At 45.5% G+C, this 22933-nt stretch overlaps 1 pseudogene; it reads right to left on the bottom strand.

The window, feature by feature from the left end:
• Positions 1-15370: 15370 nt before the first annotated feature.
• Positions 15371-17017, bottom strand: LOC147712506 (uncharacterized; annotated as a pseudogene).
• Between the last annotated feature and the right edge of the window lie 5916 nt (positions 17018-22933).

Raw genomic sequence — 22933 nt, 5'->3', positions numbered from 1 at the left:
GCATTCTGCGTAAGGGATCGATTGCTTGAGTGGTGCCGGGTGGAAACTATTGGCGTGTAGGATCGCGTTACCCGCAGTGGGTTTGCGATACGTGCGTGTTTGTATTTTTTCATGTTGTACAAACAGTTCCACATCCAGAAACTGTATGCTCTCCCTACTGGTGTTGCAGGTGAATTTGAGGTTTAATTTATTCTCATTCAATTTTTCAGTAAAACATATCTCACTTTCAACACTGCCCTCCCACAAAATGAAGATGTCATCTATGAATCTCCTATAAACAATTACATTCTGATTCATGGTTTCTTTGTGTAGTGTCATAAGTACCTGCTCCTCCCACCAGCCCATATGCAGATTCGCATAGCTGGGGGAGAAGCAAGTACCCATGGCTGAACACTGGATCTGTTTGTAAAAAAATCTGTCAAACATAAATGCATTGTTTGTGAGGCACCACTCTGTCATATCAAGTAGCATCTTTGTGTGTTCAAATTGGTTTATAGGTCTCTTCCCCAAGAAATGTTTTATGGCATTAAGACCGTCCTTGTGCCTAATGCTCGTGTATAAGGCCTGGACATCTAATGTCAAGAATAAATAGTTCTCCTTCCACTTGACATCGTATATTTTTGTCAGAAAGTCTCCTGTGTCTTTTATATACGCTGGGAGTTTTCTGACTTCTGGTTGAAGAAAGTGATCTATGAAGACACTAGTGTTCTCAAAAAGGCTTCCTATTGCCGATATAATTGGTCTCCCTGGTGGCACTTTCTCATTTTTATGTATCTTCGGGATCAGATACATTTGCGCAGTGACAGGATAATCATTTTTGAGGAAATCAAATTCATTTTTGCTGAGTAGGCCAGTTCCTCTCCATTTGTATAATTCATTGTGGTATTTCTCTTGAATACCTATCAGATGTGTGGGGCTGATTCTTGCATAACATTCTCTGTCTTGCAGTTGACTGAGCGCTTCTTTATTATACATTTCAAGTGGCCAGAGTACTATATTTCCCCCTTTGTCGGACCACCTCACAACTATATCTGATCTTGATTTGATTTTTTCCATTAGCGCATTGTACTTTCTATTGTGATCTTGGTTTTGCTGATATTGCTGCCTCGTGCTTAAGATGGAGAGTTCTTTCAAATCCTTTGTCACATACTCAGCAAACAGGTCTAAGCCATCCTTTGGCATTGTTGGCATGAATATTGATTTTGGTTTAAATCCTGTTTGTACTGTCTGCCAAATGTTTATATCAGAGCTCAGGGCTGCCCCACTTGGTGTGATCTCTTCATTAACACTTTCGTTTTGCAGCTCCAGGTCTATTAGGTTTTGTAGCGTTTCCATGTGTTCTACATTCAGCATTAGGTTCGGATCATTGGTAGTTGGCATCCCAGCGGTACTTTGGTTTGAGTTGGAAAAATATTTCTGAAGTTTTAGTTTCCGAACATATAAAAACAAATCAATCCGCGTTTGAGTGTAATCAAAGTTTGTGTTACTACAAAATGTTAAGCCTAACGATAAAATTTCCAATTCCTCTTGAGATAGCTCCATATTGGTTAGGTTTATAACTGTGTTGTCTTTGTTTGTATCCATCATCGGCGTCTGTTTCGTCTGTATTTTTGTTTTTCTTGTTTTTGCACTTGCTGACCCCCATGTCCTGTTTTTTCTCCTCCTGCTTTTTGTTGTTGTTTTTGGTTTTGTCTGTTCCTGCCAGCCCCTCTCCTTGATTCGACGAGGTCCGTGGGCGCAATGTTCTGAGGCGCTGTAGACGTAAAAAAGCAAATTCCTGTGCTGGGGTCGGTGCTGGACCTAACATTTCTGCGCTCTGAATACTTTCATTGTCAGTTTCATACTCTGAGCTAATCTCATTTTCACTTTGTTCAACAACAACAGTCTGGTCTTTCTATGTTTTATCAAGAGGTTGTCGTCTTATTTGATCGAATTTTCTTGCGAATGTATATATCCTTCCATTCAGATAGTCGTTTCGATCTCTTTGAAATTTAATAGCTTTCCTCTCTTTAATTTCGGCTTCGTGTTTTTCCAATCTCCCTTTGATTTCTTTAATTTTTTCCGCGATTTCTTCCTTGTTTTCTTTCATGTCCAGTTCTTTTAGTATTTCTTCAATGCGTGTGATCATTTTGGCTCTATCACTAGCAGCAAATTTGATGAGTATTTTTAACATATTTTCTGAAGACTTTGCACTGTTTTCAGCCCACATTTGCAACATTTCAGGGTCGGGGTCCTCATAGGTCCGTGCAACCAAGATTCTCAGTCCCCGTGGGATTCTGCCCACATCCAGATACCTGGTCAATGATTTCACTTCCCACCATTTTGCGACTTCTTTTTTACGCAATTTTTCCAACTCATTAAGTAGTATTTTAGTTTCATCTTTTTCTTTAGTTTGTATATATATATGTATTTTAGTTTCTTTAGTTTGTATATATATATATATATATATATATATATATATATATATATATATATATATATATATATATATATATATATATATATATATATATATATATATATATATACAAAACTACAAACACCCTCTCCCAATTCGGTGCAGGCTCCGACACAGCTTGAGATCATCCTCTTTGATACAACACCACCAAGCAAGGCTCCAGATGTCTCATATCTCCACAATTTTATTAAAGGTACCCCGCAGAGGCGTTTCTGCAGTTTTGCCTTTCTCAATGCAGGTAAGCAGTGGGGAGTGTTTAATTAGGCAACTTAGATGCTGAGGGCATGATTCTCATTGGAAGCTTTCCAGGGCCATAAAGAGAGGACAGTCATTGTCTCTGTGAATACAAAATTACAAAATTTTAGACTTTGTGTACATCAAATTGTCTGCATACCACAATAAATGTGTATACAATGTTCTTGCATGCCGTTTGAAACACTCCAATTATTTCTATGACAGATGTTAATTCTGGCATAGATTGCATACAAAGTCACTGTTTTTACAGCCCTCCATTGAAGTTTGTCTGTAAACAATGGTTGCCCTCTCTACTCCAAACACCCCTCATCTTTGCAGGCCCCTTACTGAAACTTTACGATGCTATGTCCATAAGTGTAGGTGTTGGTACAGTGACCTCCCCTTAAACTCATAATACAGCCAAACTCATGCCAGCGAGTGCATCTTGTCATTCCAGCTGGGGTAGAGTCCGTGTCTGGTGACGTGGATTCTAACATGTGAGTGTCCCATTATGCGGTAAAATACCACACTCCTCTCTCCCCAAGAGCAGCAACAAAATACATATATATATATATAGAGAGAGAGAGATAGATAGATAGATAGATAGATAGATAGATAGATAGATAGATAGATAGATAGATAGATAGATATATTTAACGTAACAGGGCTATAAAAATATCTCATATCTTCCTGAATAATGCGAAGATGTATGTCATCTGACGAGTTGTGTAGACATTCAGCATTATTTAGTATCTGTTGTTTTTATATTGTGAACCAGACTCATCAGTGTATCAAAGTGCATTACATAGTAAAGGCGGTGGATTTAGAATAGTACAAGAGTAACAAGAGAAGAGATTGAACACACACAGACATTAAGGGGCAGATTTATGTTGGTAATGCGCCACGTTTGCGTCACGCAACTGCGGCGTAAACGTGGCGCATCCCTACGACCAATTTACAACGTGACGCATCTAGGCAGATGCGTCACGTTGTAAAGCCCTGCGCTACATGTGGGCGTTCTGGCGCAGGGTGGGCGTTCCGGGGCAGGTGCGCCTCGCAAAAGTGGCTGAGTGAAATCTATAAGATTTCACTCAGTCACTTACAGGCCAATGCTGCGTCAAAACCCTGCGCCTAGGCTTGAGGCAGCATTGGACAGATAGGGCACCCCCGAGCCTTGCTGAGCTGTGTCGCGCTTGCGACGCAACTCCAGCAATGCGCCACCTTTACGGCACAGATGCGTCACGCATCTGTGCCGTTTTTGCACCATGGTGCGCCGCATTGTAAATGCAAAAACCACAGGTGATGGACAGAATGCAGAACAATGTCATACATTCACCCCAGTACAGAGATCTGGGCCTAAATCCATCGTTTTTTTGCACTCCACACCACCCCAGTTCAGACATGGCCATATGCAAATCAGTCTGACCCTGTGCCTCATGGGAACAGTCCAGCTCGAACTACCAAGCCATGCCTTCCCTGTACCGTCCATCACCACCCCCTTTTGTACCGCTTTTGGCCGCCATAAGTGTGGCAGGGTATGCTCAGACGTGAGTCCCTTGCTCACTTTGCCACTGGATTCAAGCAAGCCGGACTGAAGACGGCTGGTATGCCAGAAACCGGTCCTTGGAAGCTTGTTTCCGGTCCAGGGAAGACATGGCTTGGCAGTTCGGGCTGGACTGTTCCCATGAGGCACAGGGTCAGACTGATTTGCATATAGCCATGTCTGAACTGGGGTGGCAGAGTGGGCTAAAGAACAGTGATGGATTAAACCCAGATCTTTTGACTGGGTGTGAGTGTTTGATTGATTCAGATGCTCTGTCCATCACCACCCCCTTTTGTACCGCTTTTGGCTGCCATAAGTGTGGCAGGGTATGCTCAGACGTGAGTCCCTTGCTCACTTTGCCACTGGATTCAAGTAAGCCGGGCTGAAGACGGCTGGAATGCCAGAAACCGGTCCTCGGAAGCTTGTTTCCGGTCCAGGGAAGACATGGCTTGGCAGTTCGGGCTGGGCTGTTCCCATGAGGCACAGGGTCAGACTGATTTGCATATAGCCATGTCTGAACTGGGGTGGCAGAGTGGGCCAAAGAACGGTGATGGATTATACCCAGATCTTTTGACTGGGTGTGAGTGTTTGATTGATTCAGATGCTCCGTCCATCACCACCCCCTTTTGTACCGCTTTTGGCCGCCATACGTGTGGCAGGGTTTGCTCAGACGTGAGTCCCTTGCTCACTTTGCCACTGGATTCAAGCAAGCCAGGCTGAAGACGGCTGGAATGCCAGAAACCGGTCCTCGGAAGCTTGTTTCCGGTCCAGGGAAGACATGGCTTGGCAGTTCGGGCTGGACTGTTCCCATGAGGCACAGGGTCAGACTGATTTGCATATAGCCATGTCTGAACTGGGGTGGGCTAAAGAACGGTGATGGATTAAACCCAGATCTTTTCACTGGGTGTGAGTGTTTGATTGATTCAGATGCTCCATCCATCACCACCCCCTTTTGTACCGCATTGTAAATGCGGGGCACCATGGGTGGCGGAGCTGCGGCGCAAAATAACTGGCGCATCCCTGGGGATGCGCCAGTTATCATAAATCTGCCCTTAAAATCAGTAACCCGTCTACAATCCCTAATAGAAGAGGAGAGCATAGTCCATCAGTTTAGACTGGAGTGAAAAATGTCACAAAGATGTTCTCAGATGCGCAAAGTACAACCTTGTCAAACGCTTCACTGTTAAAAGACTGCCTTAATGTTTAATCCAATATTCCCAGCTCTGAATGGCTTTGATTCTTCCAGCTCTCAGCAGCCTTCAGAGGCTGGCTTGGATCTTGTTACAACTGGAAGCACCACTCAAAGAGCAGGGTTTTAAACTCTTTAAAATGACATGAGATTGGTTTGTCTGTAGTTGGAGGGATGGAGTTCCAGATCTTCTCCACGTTTCCTTAGAAAGCTTGCTTCAGAGTTCTGCCTTTTTTGAAGAGGAGAATTTCAAGGCAGTCATGTGCTTCTGACTGATCTGCAGCCTCCAGAGATTGGTAACGCCCGAGAATAGAACAGGACAGAGGCAGCTGAGAAGAATGGTTTTTGCACCAGGGCAGTAAGCAGCTGGCTGGGGTTGTTGGGCAGATTTATGTCGGACTTGTGCCACGTTTACGCCGCCGTTGCATGACGCAACGGTGCGGAAACGTGGCGCATCCCTGAGACCTATTTACAAAGTGGCGCATCTAGGCAGATGCATCATGTTGTAAAGCCCTGCGCCACATGGAACCTGCGTCAGTTGGCTATTCCATCTTCTCCTCAGGTACTGGTTAGGTCAGCGCCGGGACGCTCCGTTGCTGGGGCAGCTGTTTGCGCTTTAACAAATAAATAACATAACATAACATAACATGTGGGCGTTCTGTCGCAGGGTGGGCGTTCCCTCGTAGGAAAGCCCCGTAAAACTGACGCAGTGAAATCTACAAGATTTCACTGAGTCAGTTTTATGATGCTGCTGCGTCAAATCCTTACGCCTGCTTGAAGCAGGCGTAAGGAGTGACGCACCACGTTATGTATTGGTGGCCTCTGTACATTGCAGGAGTTGCGTTGCACTTGCGACGCTACTCCAGCAATGCCCCGCCCGAACACCACAAGATGTGTCACGCATCTGCCCTTCCTTGCACCATGGTGCGCCGCATTGTAAATGCGGCGCATCTGTGGTGCCGCAAGGAGGGAATTGCGTAACGCATCAGTTCTGGCGCATCCCTGCTGATTTGCAGAGATGCGCCAGAACTCATAAATCTGCCCCATAGTGTTTTAGTATAAACTACTTTCTAATTGAACCTGGCAATTATCATATTTTCTAGTAGGTGAGGAGTGCAAGTGGATCCCAGCTGCTAGACTGCAACCCTCAATGGAATTTATTGGATTTTTTTTGGATTTCCTTGGAAATGAATTGAACAGTCTGTCTACTAAGGAATTTGGATACTCGATCCTACAGAAAAAGGCCTAAACTCATGAAACTGTAAGTTATTCTTGCTTACAATTACTGTTTTACATATGTGAGCGCGATTGTGCCATTACATTCAACCGCTGCTGGTGCAGTCCCTGCCCCACAATCCTCCACGCATCTCCTCACAGTGGCGTGAGTGAGGACTGCTAATGTCACATGACCCAACACAGCTGCCATCTTGGTTATGAGCATTTTATTGCCAAACTTAAAGTTGCGATCTGCAACCATATCGGCGGCTGTCTACTTTTCACAGCTGCTTATTTTGACAAGCTGTGCAATTTTTTGTATAGTACTACGCTTGAGCACTTCACTGCATCAAATCTACAGGCAATGAGTGAAACGTGTTGTGGAGCTTTGCTTGTGCAATACCAAGTGGTGAATAGAACAATACTGGCATCTTGTTGATTTTACTACGATTTGAAATTCAACCTTGCACAATTTTTCGATATTTGACATTTAACCATAATATATTGCTCCATATTTCACCCTATCTCAACATTTTGCTTTTAATCCAACATTAAATGTGCACAAAAGCTTCTGTTACCTGCTTCATAAGCATTTTGACTCCCGGTGAACCTATAATGAAGTGGCCTCAATGGAAGGCATATTTCTTAAATTACATTTTAACTATTGAGGATGATGCAGGTTTGGAATATTCTCGAAGAAGAATTATTCTACTGCAGACATTAGGTCCCGAAGGGTTGAGATTATACGAACAAATTGGAAAAAAGGCAATAACTGTTGATAGTACAGATGTCTTTACACATGCTTTGAATATGCTTTGGAAGATTTGCATAACTTTTTTACGCCATTTATCTGCATAGCTGTAGACTGGTACACCTTTTTCAAAGACATCAAAGTAACCAGGGTTCCATCGATGACTTTGTGGCTCGTCTAAAAAAAATAGCCATTTCATGAAAGTTTGGGGTTTCATCAAATCACCCCACAAGGGATCAAATTGTTATTTATACCAATAACACTTACATTCAGGCACTAGAGAAGCAATCTCTAAGACAACCACACTCGCATTAGCTCCTTGTACCACATCCCAGCGCAACAAGACTGACAACTTAACTGCAATCAGATTGAGCCATATCAGCACGAATCCTGTGATTTGCTGGAGTAATCGAGGTGACAACAGTGTGGGACTCGGCTGTGGCCCCACTCCGCTAGGGCCACAAACTCCTTCAGTCCAAGATAGCAGCCCTCTTGGCTTGACAGCGCTTGTTGGTTTCAGGCAAGGTGGAGTAGCTGAACTGTGTGGGCGGTCTGCCAAATATGACTGCCCAGCATGGTGGAGGGACTAATAACCCCCTGAAGAAAATGAGGTAAGAAAGGCCGGCTGGGGACTGCCAACTGGCACAACAAGAGTTTTTTTGGAGGGTCTGAGGCAATCTTCAAAGACCAGCCTGGTTACTATGGCCCAAATTACAATACTTAAATACCTGACCCTAAGGGCTACAACCCTATCATAGTGATGGGGAGCCCGAGGATGTTTTGATATGACACCTAATAGATGATAGTAGTAGAGTGTATGGGAACTAAGTGCAGTGCATAGGTGAAGAGTGAAGATTAAAATTGCATTATCAGAGACCACAACTTTATTATTGTCTCTTACAGTCCAAGTTAAAAACAGTGCAAGAAAGACAGTCTTAACAAATAGCTGTCCTAAAAAATTATTGGTAAAGTGGTCAACATGTTTCAGCACAGTCAGACAACGTTCTGTCAAGTGCTTTCGTCAGGACCCACCTAGTAATGCTACTGCAAAGTGTGAAACAAAAGTGAAAACTAAATATGTTCAACAATAGTACGTATTAGATGGTTGGTAACGATACAACCGAACCACCTCTTTGCCGGTGTTGTACACTTCTTCCTTGGCAATCACCGATTATATTATTGGTGTCTGTAAAAAATAAACAATAAATAAACAATAAATAAAAATAATGTGTGTCTCAATGGGGTGGATCAACAAACATCACAAGTGTATTCAATTAACAAAAAAGTGGCATGAAACTGTGCTAACTTTTATCTTCCAAGGATGGATAACAAGCTTGATGTTCCTACCTTGAAATTACAATGAAGCTGCAGCACCTCACCTGGCAACTGCTCAGGGCAAAAGGGAGGCACCGCTCTAGAAAGAAAAGACCACACGTATGTTGATCTAATACCTTTCATAACTCACAGATCTATGTAGCTGATCTCATCACTACACATGTCTTCCATAATATACACAGAAAAGTCCAGTCAAGCTAACAATCGGCAAATTCAAAAGATATAAAAAAAATATATATATACATTGCCGGTGATATCTCAGATATATGCACCAACTAGCAGCTTGGCCTGGGCAGATGAGTCCAGGCTGAGCAACGGCCTGCTTTTTATGTGAGGGCCGGGCCCGGGCAGGAGGACCCTGTGGCTGTAAATGTGCGGCATGCCTCCTGTTGACACCAGACAGTCTACTTGGCCCTGATGCACTGCAGTATCACCAACCCTCACCTACGCATCAGATTCTGGCATGGATTCACCCAGGCCACATAAAAAACTTGTGCAATTGCTATGAAGGACTGTGAACAGATGTGGTCTGAAAGAGAAAGAGACCAACGACTGTTCGGAGTCTCAAATTGCTGCCCTCCCCTTGAAGCAGATTCCTATTGTGTCCTGATTGGAGGTGCTGTGTGAGACACTGGAACCATAGCACCTGTGAAGGTGGCACTTGACTGAAGGCCTCTGCTCGCAAGATATGCAAAGTCCAGCCCAATATCGAGTTGAAAAGGTTTGAATCCACCTGCATAGCCAATGTGGGAGATCCTTAATGACCCAGACCAGGAACATATCTGCAGCATGATTAAAGGTGAACACATGAAAGGGCAAATCGCAGTTAGAGTTTTGGCACCACAGGGTAGATCTGCCATCGGATGAAGTAGACACACCGCAGGCAGCCTCGGGGAACACTTACGAGCCTGACCTCCTTCGATGGCATATTAAACATGCATAGCATATGGCAAGGGCGGACAAGATCAGTGATGGGTGTTCGGGGTCCAAAGTGGTGAGGCATGGGGAAAGAGGGGAGAATAGAAAAATAATCACAGACAATAAAAAAATATAAAAAACGTACCTGCCGCTGCGGTCACCCCATTTATCCTCACCTGATCCTGGACTCCAGGGCTGGTACACATTGCGCAGGATCCCAGATGCCTATCCTGATGCTGCTTCATGTTCGGAATACTGTGCCTGATTTGCTGCTCAGTTCCTGGGAGCCTTTGGCTTTTCTACACCCGGATGTACAACACAGCCCGGTGGAGAAATTCTAAGTGTGCATCACCCCTCCTCCCAACTGATGTTGCACATAGAGTGCATGGCCCCACCCCGCACTCACTGGCAGCCCGCAGCTGGGAAGAAAAATAGAAATAATAATACAATTGGTTTATTATCTTTTTATTTTTCACATGTTTAACTCTGCTGCCACCTAGGGGGGTGACGCTCCTCTGCCATAAATGAGGAGCCACCACTTAACAAGACATCTGCAAAAATGCAACAAGCAGGAGCAGAGATTCTCGAACACCAAAACTCAGATCTCGTTCCTTGAGGAAGAAACGGAGGGCTACAGCCGTAAACTGCTCGATATGGCCAAAGTTCTGTTGTTCATCTAGGCAAAGAACGAAGACCTGAAGGCCCTGTCTCAACATAGCAATTTAAGACTAACGGGCCCAACAGAGTCCACCAAAATGGGAATTAGGCTGTCTAAATGTAATCCCTCCATAGGACATTATTTGGAATGTATAGCTACTCCTCCCTCTTTGCAGTGGAGCATACGCACAACTCATTGGGTCTACACCCCCCATCGTGACCCCTAATAGCTAGACGTCTTAATTTCAAGAACTGGGACACCATCCTCTGGCTTTCACAAAGAAACAAACTGTCCCATATAAAAGTAACACCCTATCTTTCTTCCCAGACTTCACCCTGACTGTCCAGGTGGTGCACTGTGAGTACCTGCTGCTGAAACGCCAGCTGCAACAAGCCAGCATCCCCTATGCAATGCTTTACCTCGTGCAGCTGAAAGTTATACATTGCAACAAGCTGCATATTTTTTACTACCCACATAGTGCAGCTACTTTTGTAAAACACATAATCACAAAGATTAACACAACATCATCTTGGAAGTCGCTGGTGCCCAATGACAGCCTCAGTGAGGTGGACTGAGTTCCTCTGCTGTGCAGTAGATTGTTTTCCTAGGGCTGGTGGTGCATGCACTGACTAGTGGGCCGGCTGGAACAATGTGAACTTGCAAAACTGGATTTGAGCCACATGCCCTCATTACATGTTAATTTACATGCCAGCGTACATTGACCCCCTGGAGCTTACTTGTCCCTCCAAACTGCTCCATCATGGGAGGCAGTATGGGGACCAGCATTGAGACTTTACGTTGACTGTGTGATGGCTTGTTGTTCTCTCACTTTACCATATCTACCTGGTGATGCCCCATACTAGAAGCAATGACAAGCTGGCACTTAGCTTTCCTTCAGGGGTAAGCCCTGTCCAAGTTTAGATCATTGTGTGGTATATATAAACACGTCATTGCCCCTTGTTGCTGTGGGTTGTGGTCGTGGAGTGGGTTGCAGACAGGTAAGGGTGGATGAGGTGGAGGGGGTGGTGGGAATGTTGAAGACTCACTGCAGCTACATGAAGGGAAGCCCATATGTCAACAAGCATGGAGAGTGTGATTTCACAGTTACCCAGGCAAACATGGGGGTGGGACACACATCTAGCTCAATTGCAGATTAACCTCCATAGCCATGAGTAGTGGCAACAAGTCGACACTACATCTTCTTACCTGGAACCAGCTGTGGCCGCTGAAGGTAAGAGAGGCGGGGAGGCGGGGCCGGCTGCGGGGGGAAATTCAAGAGATGACCACAAGGGAAAATTAAATATATAATTAATTTTCCCTTGTGGTTGTTTCTCGAATTCTCCCCCAGCCAGCCCTACCGCTCTTACCTGCAGCGGTCATGGCTGCCAGGAACATTCAGGGGCTCAACAATCCCCAGATGACCAGACAGGTCAATAACGCATCTTGGGACTGAGTAAGACTGAATTAATGAATTTCTTTCAGATAAATGAAGGATTGGTTGACTACCTGGGCACCATCTGGAAGGCATTTAAGACCTACCTGCATGGTGTCTGTATTGCTAAACTGCGTGGGATACAGAAAGTCCAATGAAAACTGCTTGACCAGTTGGAAACTGGAAATAAAGGCCCTTGAGGATAGTTTATCACAGAATATAGATGCCGTGGAGATAGCCAGATTGCATGCCCAGGCACTCCCATGCTAGGGAATACAGAAAGGCGGAGTGGCCGAGCATGATGATGGCAGAACTCCTGCGATACCACCGTGTGCCACATGCAGCTACACAACTAGAATGTGATAGTGGGCAGACTCCCCATCAGTTAGATGATATACTTACCCAAGGTATTTGTAAAGTATTTTTCCACCCTATACATCTCACACAGACATAATTCCTCGCGGGACCACACTGCATACTTTGACTGAATAGCAATGGCGAGGGTAGAGGAACTGAGGAGGCAATTCTTAGATGCGCCACTTAACTTGGAAGAGATCACTGCTGTTATTTTGAATCTTCCCACTAGCAAGGCCCCTGGAAGTGTTGGTCTCCCTACAAAGCTTTATAAGGCGAATTCACACCAGCTGGCCCCTTATCTCCTGAGAGCGTATAATGAGGTGATAGAGTAAGATATACTACACCCTCTTTCGGGAAAGCAATACTTGTATCACTACTAAAACCTGACAACCCTCCCTCGCATATGACTCCCATTGCTCGCTGTCCCCTACAAACTTGGATGAAAAGTTCTAGCAAATAGGCTGCTACTCTTATTGCCTGACCTCGTCCTTTCCAATCAGATGGGATTCATTCCCGGCATATCATAGTCTCTGTACACTTTTGGCTCTGATGAGTCAGCTCAATCTACAACTAAATGCACTGGCAGTCTTCTTGGACGCCACAAAGGTGTTCAACTCATTACCTTCCATGCTAGGATGGATTATCCTGACAGCTTTATGCGCTGGATAAAATGCTTGTACACACTACTGACTGCAAGGATGCTATTAAACAGCCTACTAACAGAGCTGCTACCACCAGGAAGAGGCACCTGACAGGGATGTCCCCCATCCCCACTGTTGTATGCACTATTCTTCAAACCTCTGACATGTGCAGTTTGACAGCTCAATGCACAAAGTAGCCTACACTTCACTTTCCACAAACTTATTGTGTTCCTATACATCACTCTCTATCTACGTGACCCAGCTCCCAACCTTAGTTTGGTCATCAGAGAGTTCCACCTTTTTAAAGCATTCTCAACCATCACCATGGTAACAAATCCACTGTGTAGACCCTGACCTAAGGTACACCTGTAGTTCTCCATTCCATGGTGTAACTCATCTTTTAAATATTTAGGTGTGTGGATAAGCCAAGATAAGACCACATTACTATCTGATCACTATGGCGTGGCTATGGTAAGGGTGGAGTAACAAGTCGCCAGATAGCAATATCTTCACCTTTCCTTGATGGGTTGGCTAGCCTTCATAAAATTGGTCATCATGCCTCACCTACTGCACCTCTTATACAAGCATGATCTTTTTGGCATGGGCGCGAAAACAGCAGTGGATTCATCAGGAAATACTCAGACTGCCCTGTGAATAGGGCAACCTCATGGCACCAGTTTTTGAGTTATATTACACCTACTCACAGGCCCACTTCACTCACTATTGGCTGCACTCCCTACTATACATGTCACACACAGTGAATGCAATACCACATCATCCCAAACCCACCCCCTCAGACAATGATTGACCAATGGCCTCATGTGGCCGCAGCAATATTAGCTTGGTGGCTGTGCCCAAAAAGCCTGAGTCAACATCCGTAGCAAATTGCAGCTCACAATATGTTATACCCCAGCACAAACTCTGACTTATTATCCATTAATTTAACTCACACATGAGCCACAGGATCTTTGCTGGCACATGACTTGGGGGTTGTGCATGATGTGGGATGTCATCCTCTATTGAAACCGCTGTGGAGTCCACTGTACTGGATAGGTTAACATACCTTAGACTGTGAGTACTCTGTAAAACACATAATCCTACCTGCCCACATGTGCCCCCGGCCCGCAAGACCTTAGACATGCTCTGCACTACCTCCTCTAACAAACACCTATTGAGTGTGCTTTATTTCATTATGCAGGGTGTGGCCCCCATGGAGGTCCCTAGGGCCAAACTTTGCTGGGAGGTGGAAACTGGGGGAATGCTCACTGACATTGGACATTGATAAGCGTGGCTCAAATCCACCCGAGTGACTTACCGCACTCACCTATAATTACCAAGTAAGAAAGTCAGCCGGACAGTGGAGAAGAATAAACAAAGTATTTTATTAGGCCACAAACTCCCATATGAGAGGGCCCTGTCCGACCTCACCCCTAACAGTGCGACGAGAGGACTGACTCATCTCATCACAGCAATACATTATAACTGGTACAGCAAAGTAAAACACGCCCATACTGTAAAAGTACTGGACCCCGGAGGGGGTGAACAATGGCCTCACACAAGAGGCATCTGCACCTGCAATAGCAACATTTGGTTAGCTCTGCCCAAGGCCGCGGATCCGGGCCTCAGCATCTCCAGCGCATGAGAACATTACTGATTAGGCTTTTGTTATTAGTTTCAGTCACAGTTAGCTAAGAAATGAAAACTGCTGCATTTAGGGTGTTTCCTTTTCCTACGGGAGGGGGGGTGAGCGAGTGCGACTCGCATGCAGAGAGAAGCACTCCAAAATGGTGGCACACAAGCTAAGCTAAGAAAACTGAATAACATCACACACATAAATGAATAATGAGATGGAGAATACAAACGTAATGCATAAATAAATACATCATTAGTTAGACACATTATGCTAACTCATAAATATAAATGTAAGTGGGCTGGGCATAGGAAAATGAAACCTATCAGACCCTCCTTTTAGCATTATGTGGCTAACATGGGCGTAGCCTTTATTAGCTAAAAGATAAGGGGGCATATTACCAACGTTTAGCGATATTTACCGCTAACGATGCTTAGCAACGAATTTTTTAACGCTAAGCATCGCCGAAAATTATCGCAGAGATAACTTGCTATTAGCAAGGTTTATCTCAGTAGTGATAAAAATCCTCGCTCTAACTGCCAATTGAGAGATTATCGCTGGAAAACCAACGATAATCTCTCGAAGTTTGGTGTTAGCTTGATAATAGGGGCTCACTAATTTAGCCATGATATCCACCTTCCATAGGATATCATGGCTAAGTCGGGAAAATACCAGGTGTAAAAAAAGCAGTGCTAACCGCGGTTACCGCTGCTTTTTTTATTACTAACAGGGTTAGCGAAATCCTTGATAATAGGAGAAATGTCGCTTAACAACATTTCTCCTATTATTTTTCTCTGGAACGACCCCTTTGCATCTCATTAGAGATGCAAGGGGAAGCGTAGAGAAAAAGGGTGCTAACATGGGAATTTGCGTGTTAGCACCCTGTTGCTGATAGGGAGATAATTTTATCTCCGCTTTCTTGGCTTTTAAAGCCAAAAAAGCGGAGATAAATCCCTTGATAATATGCCCCAAGGTCTTTACACCTCATGCTAGTGACGGGGGAAACATATCAATCAAAAACATCATCATCAATAAGCATCAACCAGTGAACATCATGGAGCTCCATGTCATTAGAAACGGGATACTGACGGGTCGGTCTTTTAGGATATTGCAAATTACTGGCACACATGGAGCAACAAGGGGGAAGGCAATAAACACATAGGCAACAAGTCAGCAATATACCCACGACTCCTACAACACCCATCAAAATCTTCCAGCCCCAAGAAGAGAAAACACCCCACAGCCATCTCTGTAGTGACCAGGTACCAGTGTCCTGATGAAGTTCAGTCGCTAATCTATGAAGCTTCTGTACAGCTAAGTTAACAGTGGGGGCCGAGTCAGGAATATACACACAGCAAGACATCCCGATGACGCGACAGGCTCCACCCCTATCAGCAAGAATGACGTCAAGCACCATCCTATTCTGAATCGTAAATAATCTCATAGCCTGCATCTCAACAGACATATTAGCTGCAATGTCTGCCTCAGTATTCACTACTTTCTCCATCACCCTTGACAGTCTCCGAATAGCCCTACTGTTAAATATGGGACCCCAGAATGGCAGTAGACCCTTAGAAAAGTCTGTCCATTGTTGTAAAGAAGTATCAGTCTGATCCACACCCTCAACTTGGAGTGCCCTCCTTTTACGCTGTCCAGGCATTATAGAAAACCGACGATGAGTCTTATGATAGTCTGAGGGTGCTACATAGACCGGGGGAAGCAGGTAAGCCAGATAGCAGACCCCACCCCAACCCTCAGGCAACCACAGGCATCCATTATCTCCACAAACAAAGTAGATATTCGGGGGAGTGACCAAAGAAAAACTAAGGAGCAAGCGAATCGAATCAGTCACATTGCCAGAACTGTTCCCAACCTTGATAGGGCCCCTCCCCAGGATACAGAAGAATGGTGAGGGCCCAACAACTGCCAGGGGCACCAAAGAATGACTACTACCATTTGTCGCAGGAGGGTGTCTATGAGCCAGAGAAGAGTTCAACTGTAGAAAACTCTCCCTAACTTTGTCAGTGTCGTTAAGAGTCATAAATCGTCCCACTTTCTTCGAGCATGTTTCCAGAAATGTCTGATCGAAACGTCCGTCAGTAAACAACTGTCCAAGAGAAGGGGTGGGCATAGGGCGTACTCGCATTGTCAAAGTAGATCCTTTACTAGGTAATCGAGGATCTAGAAAATCAGGTTGTTGAAAGAATTTCACCATGCCAATTAAAGTGTAACATCCCACACAACTATTCACAGGAGTTAAAGGGAGTGCCAGCAATCTATCTTTTTTATAGGCAGCAGAAGGTAGCAACCCACAAACCCAACAATCTGTCACATTATACACAGCATGGGCATGATGTAGAGTCTTGATAAAAACATTATCACGGTAACCTTTTCACAAACATTGTTCACCATAATCAACAGTAACCATATTGTGTTCGGGAAGGGCAGAAGGGGTAGGGATAAACATATGAACAGGATAGGCTTTATCTAAGAAAAACAGTATTCCAAGAATTATTAGAAATACAATGATGAATATAACAATGGCCACAATTTTCCCTTTTCGGGGCAGAGCGAGCCATGGAAAGTCGGGTTCTGGTCTACGAGGAGCTGCAAAAGGCTGCTCCTCCTCAGGAATGGGATGGCCAAAGGGGTACATGTTCCCTAACTAAAAGTCCAAAACTAAACTAAAAAGTAATCAAACAGTCACAGTCAGACCGAAGCCGGACAGGGGGTTCTTCACCCTCAGAAGGGATCTTCTCCCTGTGTCCGTTAAAGCCTCACAGGCAGGCTTCTATTGTTTGTTCCCTAATCCCACGATGGAGTAGCACAGCTTTTGCAACTAAGAAGCACTTAATCCGGGCCCAGGCGCAATCCTAGTGTCCCATCAGACAATGTCTTGACAGTGCACCAGAGCTCTTACCAGCAGTCCATCCCTAACACTTAACTATTCTTCAGCACTGTTTTCTTCTAAGTCCCTATCTCAGCCCTTCTTCAAGTGCTCAGTTCTCCTTCCTTCCCTTCCTTGGCCACAGATTATAACGAGTGCTCCCTCGCACCTCTGGATCTGTGAACAGAATGGGGGGCTCAATGGCAGGGGACTTATCTGCTGATGTTTGCTCACTGTGATTAGGAGAGGCCTCACCACTTGCAATCAGAGCCGGCCTCTTCTCCTTTTGATCCGGCTCCTCACCCCTCAACAAATCATCCGAGAAGGGTATGTACTGAGGAACTACTTCACATTCTTCATCAGCGATGCCTTTTCTCACCCATTCGTCATATGACAGTGGCAGTGAGACGTGCTTCACGTGGGACGCATGTGTCCACGCCTTGTAGACCTGGATCCAGAGTGCGGTGCGGGTGGTGAGGAGAACTTGCCTTGGCTCCGACCACCTTGGATCCAAGCAGGACTTCCGCTGGTACTTCTTGACGACAACCCAGTCCCCGGGTTGTATATTGTGTCCTTCCCCCTCCGGCCGTGGCTTCAGAGTGTCTGCTACCTGCTGATGAACAGAACGGAGATCTTTAGTCAAAGCATACAGGTAATCTATCAACAAAGGGTATTCTATTTCCGAGAAACATTTAGGTCTAGGGACACCCCACACGTTGGCCGGACGGCCGAAAATGACCTCGTGAGGTGAGACACCTCTTGTGGAATTGACTGTCACTCTAGTGGAAAGTAAAGCCAAGGGGAGTGCGTATGGCCAATGTAACCCTGTACTCTCTTGTATTTTGGCCATTTTTAACTTCAAAGTCCAGTTGAACCTCTCTACCAAACCTGCAGCCTGGGGGTGTCGTGCTGCATGAAATTTCTGTGATATCTGTAGTCCCTTACATATCTGCTCCATCAATTTGGCATTAAAGGATGTGCCGTTGTCACTTCAGATCACCTGGGGCAATCCGTAGCGAGAGAAATATTCCTTTATCAACATCTTAGCTGTTGAGCTAGCCGTACAGTCCTTAGTTGGGAAAGCCTCCACCCACCTACTAAAGGAGCATACCACCACCAGGACATACTTAAGGTTATTGACTCTCTCCATTTCAATATAATCCATTTGGATCACTTCAAAAGGGAAAGAAGGAGGAGCAAAGTTGCCAACCGGAACAGGTGTTTCCTTTCCAGGATTATGTCTTAAACAAACCATGCACTGCTGCACTAAATGGGTTGCCATCTTGGAAATGTTCTTATTACTCCACACTGGGTCTAGTAATTTACATATTCCTTTCGCACTAATATGAGCAGGTCCATGAGCCATTGTCACCACTGGAAGGACATATGCGTCCGGGAGTAACCATCGTCTTTTGTCTGACACATCCATCCAACACTCATCCAAGTCCAACCGTCCCCCACCATCCTTCCATGTCCTCAACTCATCCTCAGTCGCTTTTTCTTGTATGTTCCGCACACTTTGTACAGTATTCATGAACATGTCAACGTCTAGTACCCACCTAGCTGGTCCTGCCACAAACATTCGTGGGAGTTTTGTCCTAGCTGTCTCCTTAGCTGTCTGATCTGCAAATGCATTGCCCCGTCCTACATCATCCACCACCGCTTTGTGTGCACTACATTTGATCACAGCCAGTCGTCTGGGAAGCGTTAATGCTGTCAATAGTCATAATATCAATGGACCATTCTGGATCCTTTGTCCGTGTGATGTCAAAAACCCTCTCTCTGCCCACAGTCGCCCATAACTATGAGCCACGCCGAAGGCGTATTGGCTGTCAGTGTAAATATTCACGTCCAGTCCTTCACTCAATTCACATGCTTGCATCAATGCTATTATTTCTGCAGCGAAGGGCTGAGTGGTACGGGACCCTAGAAGTCTCCACCAATGTTTTCAATGTTGTGACTGCGTATGCTGCAGTTGAGGTACCATCCGCAAGTTTTAAACAGGAACCATCAACATACAGCTCCCCGTCGGGTTCATCTAGGGGGGTGTCTGTTAAATCTATCCTTCCCTTCGTCTCCTCCTCTGTCCGAAACAAACAATCATGGACTTCATCGTCCTTTTCATCTGAAGGGATGGGTAGCAACGTGGCTGAGTTCAAAGTGGCACATCTTTTAATCGTAACATGGGGTGCGAATAATGTGAGCTCATAACCAGTAAGACGAGCACTAGTTAAATGCTGCGTCTGCGTTTTGTTCAATAAAGTGTCCACAGCATGCGGTACCATTACTGTGAGATCAGAACCTAGCACGAGCCCCGCTGATTGTCTAATTGAGACTGCAGCAGCCGCTGTAGCCCTTAGACAGCTCGGCAACGCTCTCGCCACATTGTCAAGCATAGCAGAAAAATAAGCGCAAGGTCTCTGTTTCCCGCCAAAACATTGAGTTAGGACAGACAACGCGCAACCTTCCGCCTCATGTACATAAAGCACAAAAGGCTTCTGGTAATCAGGAGTTCCCAGAACAGGTGCAGAACACAAAGCAGTTTTTAGTGACTCAAAAGCTTCTTGACATGCTGGAGTCCAGGGTAGGGGTCCGCGCACCTCCTTGGTAGTCAGATACAGAAGGGGTTTTGTTAGTAAGGCATAATTGGGTATCCACTGGCGACAATACGAGGTTATGCCCAAAAACGCGTGCAATTCTCGCTGCGTGTTAGGTACAGCCATGTTAGTTATCGCCTTCATTCGCTCCGGTGTCAACCTCCTCCCCTCCTTCGATAGGAGATGACCTAAGTAGGTAACCTCCTGTCGACAATATTGAAATTTAGGAAGGGGACACTTTGTGGCCATTTTGAGCCAAATGGTGCAACAATTTAACCGTGGCATCTCGACACCCATCTTCGGTGTCAGACGTTATTAAAAGGTCATCTACATATTGCAATAAAACATTGCCCTTGGGGAGTACCAAATCATCCAATTGAGCCTTCAAAGCCTGACTATAAATGCTGGGGCTCTCGGTATAGCCTTGAGGAATTCTACAAAATCTGAAGCTGCAGCCAGCCAATGAGAATCCGAAAAGAGGACGGCTGTCAGGGTGTACCGGGATACTAAAGAAAGCATTTTTCAAATCCAAAACAGAGAAATATCTGGCGGTGGGAGGGATCATTGTCAAAATCATTGTAATGTCAGAGACCACCTGATATTGGGGTTCAACCACCTTATTAATGTGGCGTAAATCAATCACAAAACAATAAACATCAGGTGCACCATCACCTGCATCAGCAGAGGGTCGTTTAAGAATCGGAAGAATGGGGCTGTTACAAATGTTAGAGGCCGTCTCCTCCACTAAACCCGACCGTATCAAATCCTGTATTATTTGCAGCAAAGCCATTTCACCATCCCTAGATATTTTATACTGTGGTATTTGGGGCAACCGAGCTCCCACCTTAACCTTGATGGACACGGGGGCAATATCCACCTTTCCCACATCAGTATCACCACTGGCCCACAAAGTCTCCGGGATCCCCACAAACTCAGCTGGAAGAGGCTCGTCTTTTGAGAAGCACTGTTGCGCACGCGCGACAGTAGGACCCAAAGTGACGTACACACCGTCCGGAGAACAGTAAATGGTGGAATGCAATCTCTTCAACAAATCCAAACCCAACAAATTCTCGCCACAATTCGAAGTCAAAAGGAAAAGAGAGTCAACGGTGAAAGGACCAATCGTAAGAGGCTTAGAAATGGGGCTAATTACCGGAGTACCTGAGAACCCAACGGAAACATTATTCCTGCCAGACAGAGCCGCCCCTGGGACCTGAGAATGTGCTACTGAACTTTTCATAGCATCCGTGTCCACCAAAAATTTCTGAGGAGACCCCAACAAATCCACAGTCACATAGGGTCCTCATTGATCAACATCCACAGAATGTCCTGTCCTGTCCTACGCTGTCCTAGTTATGGGAGAAGCCAGTCATGTCATCCATTGCGTATGCGTCGTTGTAATACTGGTTGTAGTACTGTCTGTCTCTGTCATGGTCGCCCTCAGTTTGAAAATGTTGTCGATCCCTCTCTCCGTCAAAGCAATTTCTCCCTGGTCGCCTTCCTTCATCAAACTGTCTGTCATCCCTCCGAAATTCAACACGACCTCTACCTCTGCCTGGTCCAGTATTGGACCGAAGCTCCGGACAATCTTTCCACCAGTGCCCCTCCTTTTTGCAGTTCGCACACTGATTCGGCCCCAGCCTCTCTCTCTTCTCTCCCCTTCTATAGCTACTTCCACCTCGACCCGCTATCATAGGTAGGGCTTCACGTCCACGTCCCCGACCCTTCGACACCTGCTGCAGCAGCACCCTTGTCTTCAAGTCTTTGGCTTTCTTTTCCTGTCTGTCTTTGTTCTCGTTCTCTCTATGTTCATAATACTGAGCCATACTCAGAATACCAGAGGGGGTGGACGTCGTCCACGTACTCTCCGATGCCTGCAATCTAGCCGCTATTTCTGGTAACAAGTTAGTTACAAACCTGTTCACAAAAAGTCACAAGCTCTCATCCTGAGAGAGATCCTGACCACTAAAATCCAAAAAAGCTTCCTCGAAACGAGTGAAGAAATCCAAAACCGCTTCATCCTTCTTTTGTCTACATGCAGTCAACTTATCCTAATCCACCTTCTTTGGAGGAATCTGAGAGTGCATACATTTTATTATTCGGCCTGGTAATGCTAAGATCTCAGGTTTCGGTTTATCTCCTGGCTTCCGTTCCTTATCCCAGTCCTTAAATTCCTCCCAAGTACCTCCCAATTCCTCTGCATGATCTGTACACTTCACCTGCCTCCACACATCTACCGGAACCAGTAATCCAAAGAACAATTCTATGTCGGCTAAAGTCATAATCGTCGAGGAAGCTGCTTCCGTCAATTCTTTGTAATAAGCAGTCGGTTTTTTCTAGAGTCGGGCAACTGCGCCTTCAGCGCCAACACCTCGCTCCGTTTCCAAGGCGTGTATACCCACTGTTCCTGGAAACGAGCCTCTACACGAGCTCTGGTCACATTATTAGTTACTGGGTCTACCACTGCAGGCACTTCAGGATGGAAAATAGGGTGAACTTCGCGCATTGGGTGCGCTCCAGAAAAATAGGCCCCTCCTGCTGACGGCAATTCATCTCTGTATTCCAGCAAAGTCCGCAGATTCTGTAACACATCCTTCATTCTAGTATTAGCCCTATAGGCTCTGTCCTTATTATCATAAAGAACTCGGGGCGCCGTCCCACCATAACCCTGCTCCCACAACGCTATCAGCGTCGTTGACATATGCCATAAAGCATGCTGCTGCATCAGAGGCTCATAATCGTTCACTGTGGACCAGATGTCTTCCAATACATAAATAGGATTCCTAGCCCACTGACAAGCCTGATTAGCCACTATCGTTTTTTCATCCAACCCAACAGTAGAGCGTGTAAGCAATTTACGTACTTGGTTAAGTAACCCACTACCGGCACCTCAAGTCGGGGTCGTCAACTCACCTTGGGGGGTAGCGCTAGCAAAAACAGTTGGAAGTGCAGAAGAGATCACAGAGGGGGCAGGTGGGCTCGCCGCAAAGAAAGAAACCAAGGGCCCGGTCACGGAAGAGGTGACAGAAGACAATGCTTGTTCAACGTCTCTCGACAAAGTAGGGGCCGAAACAGAGGAAGTGAGGAT

This window comes from Lissotriton vulgaris, chromosome 5 (genome assembly GCF_964263255.1).
Source record: "Lissotriton vulgaris chromosome 5, aLisVul1.2, whole genome shotgun sequence".
Taxonomy (NCBI): domain Eukaryota; kingdom Metazoa; phylum Chordata; class Amphibia; order Caudata; family Salamandridae; genus Lissotriton; species Lissotriton vulgaris.
This window is presented reverse-complemented; position numbering and strand designations above follow the sequence as displayed.